General features: G+C 42.6%; 1 pseudogene; it reads left to right on the top strand.

Moving 5' to 3' along the window:
• Positions 1–2272: 2272 nt before the first annotated feature.
• On the top strand, positions 2273–3027 carry LOC149176618 (uncharacterized; annotated as a pseudogene).

Genomic DNA, 3027 nt, shown 5'->3' with positions numbered 1-3027 from the left:
GATGTTTAACCTATGTGTTAATCATGGTCGTTGGGGCCTTAAAGACACTCCGTTTTTCAACTTGGCATTGCTTCTAAAAGAAATTTGGCTAGCAGTTAGCAGTGATGGAATTTGGAATCAAACCATCATGGAGAAATATATGTAGAACATGGATCTCATTGGCTGGCTACATGTTGGTGCTTGAGACCCTCCTTATATTTGATTATCATGGCGTAGTCTCCTTGATACTATGCATTGGTTGTTTGGGAATCTCAGGTGGGACGTTAGCTTGAGATCTATCATGGAGATAGGCCTAGACTCGCTCTAAGGCATGATTGGTCCACATTTATTAACTCTTCCTATCATTAGATTTATGCAAAATCACAAATTTTTTGTGATTAAAGATATTGCAAACATTTCTATTTCCTCTCCTCCATTCACACATTGGAAGGATGCAACTGAGCTAGAGATTTTAGATCCCCTTATTCTGAAATGGAAATTATATATTACCAAAAGAAGACAAATTTATTTGGTTTGGTGGCTTATAGCAGGGAAAGGTAATTTTTCAACAGACATATCGGATAATCACCCAACTCGCCAGACATATTTTGTTTTTCTCTTGGCTTGCTTGGTCTTGGAAATGGAATTTTCCTCTGAAACTCAAGTGTTTTTCCTGGTTGGTGGTACACAACTAGATCCCTGGTAGATGCAACCTTTGGCTTTTCTTTGGAGAGGACATCTATCACCTCTTTCTCCACTATCCCTTTGCCACATAGGTTTGGACATGCGTTTTACACTTGATAAACTCCAGTGTCTCTTGCCTTGGTAGGTGGACAATGGATCATCAAACCCATAGGACATTGTATTTATTTATCATTTGGGGACTTTGGCGATCTAGGAATGGTCTTATCTTTAAGCAAGTGATGCCTGATATCTAGAGGAAAAGTTGTAGAATCATATCTTTCTATCTAGAGTATTCTTACTTTTATCCTACAGATTCTAAAAACCCTCCTCAACCTCGCAATATATGGTCTACCTTTCCTGTCCATTTTTTTTATGGGCCACCTTCTTTTTGGCATGTGTGGATGTGGTATGACCATTCATTTAGGGCCACTGAGCTCCTACAGATTTCACAGGCACTATGGAAATGGCTCCAACACTCGTGTTGAATTACTCGCACTCTGGGCGTGTCTTGCACTATGCTAATTGGCTCGACCCTGAGGATTTTATAGTTTTTGGAGACTCCAAATGTGTGATTGATTAGGAAAATGATAGAGGTTCTTTAAACTCTTGTCTCGACTCATGGAAAAGAAGAAGTAACACCTCGATGAAAGTTTTCCACTTTGGCTCCATCACCCACATCTATTGGATCCAAAATTGCAAAGTTGATGGACTCTCCAAAAAATGTTGTATTTAAGACCCTAAGTACAAGATCAACTTCCAATGTTTTTTCTCTCCCAATTTGCAAGGGACAGGTCACGTTATGATCTAACACATCCATTCTTGTCATCATTTTAAACTATTCAAAATAGCGAGAATCTATATTTTTGTATGGGGTAAGTTTATATTTTGTAGAGAACCTTTTATAGTATAGCCATATAAGTTTTAAATGCAGGGACACGGAGAAAATTCATTCTCTAGAATATGTTCACTCACACGGTGTTCTTTTTCTTATCTTAAAGGTGTGTCGATTTGAGTATCTGTTCTATGTGACCCACATGGATTGCAATTTGTGCCCACTCGAGTGGCACTCATGATAGGGGCAATGGTCTAGTCAAGACAGGCGGCTATAATGAGTCGTACATTTCGGGCCCACCTACCGTCGTCCAGGGCAACCAATAAATCCCATGCTATTGGGCCATTAATGCATAAGATTTATTGGTTGCCAATACCTTATGGCTACCATGACCATGCATGTTGCTTCATGAGCATTCGGTTTTCTGATCGCCCCATATTTCCGAGTAGGTGAAAGCCAGAGGGACCCAGCGGAATCTGCAATAGACCCACCCGACTCCCGAGCATGTATTTTCACCGTATCTAGTGCACAATCTCATTAAGTACTTGACTGGTGATCTTGTTCGATCCAACAGACCGAGTATTAAGTACACGATTTGAATTTTAAATTTCCCCGCCATATATTTCTACTGTCTACAGATTCCTATCCATTTTAATCTCTTTTATTTGTTGGCGCCCATAATCGATCAATCTGCAGGGGGACGCAGCGTTGAGATGGCCGATGGTAGCAGCGGCTTCTTTCTTTGGATGTCTGCTGGGCTTCCTAACCAGCGGTCACATGCTCCGCCGCATCGTGACCAGGAGCCGGCGAGAAAGAGGCTTCTTCTCTTGGGGTTTCGCGTTTCTCTGGTACGCCATCATGTGCCTGGGCGATTTCTTCCACCAACATTAGCCCGTCCCCCTTCTTTTATAAAACGGATATCATAGGGACGGCCTGCTCCTCGATCTCGATCGTCGCCGGTTCGATTCTCGCAGACGACACATCAGACGCCATGCGTATCTTTCAGCTAGCGATTTATGGTTTCCTGATCTTCTTGGCCGTTTCAGGTTCACAAGTCGTGCGGGAAGTGCTGTACCTGGGGCCAATGGTTTTGTCCATAGTTCCGGCAGCTTGGTTTGTTTGGAAAGTTAATACAGAGGCAGCGGCCAGGAAAACGTCCGAAGCGGTGAGAAAACGTATATGGAAGTGGTCGGCAGTGGCGGTGGTGCGGTTGGAGGTGTTGTTGGGGATAAATGGCTGTGCCTACTCTTTGGCTCGAATTTCAGTATGATGTTTTGGGCATTCTTGGGCTGTAACATCGCCCTATTTGCTTTCTTTCCCATTGTTCTCCTACTCGCGCCGCCCAAGCAAGGAGGAAATCCCAATCTGAAGCGTTCTTGAATAATTTCATTTATTCGTTTCCCCAGTCTGTGGGAATCGATCTTCTGACGTCAATAAAAGGGCCACATAGACCTTCAATTCTGTGATTCTCATCGCTTTATAAGTGCTACTAACTAAAACGATTCTTGATATCGAAATCGATAGCTTTCATT

Source organism: Pinus tabuliformis, chromosome 4_1 (genome assembly GCF_031772625.1).
Source record: "Pinus tabuliformis cultivar Carrire ecotype Pingquan chromosome 4_1, CPIR1, whole genome shotgun sequence".
In the NCBI taxonomy this organism is placed as follows: Eukaryota; Viridiplantae; Streptophyta; class Pinopsida; order Pinales; family Pinaceae; genus Pinus; species Pinus tabuliformis.
This window is presented reverse-complemented; position numbering and strand designations above follow the sequence as displayed.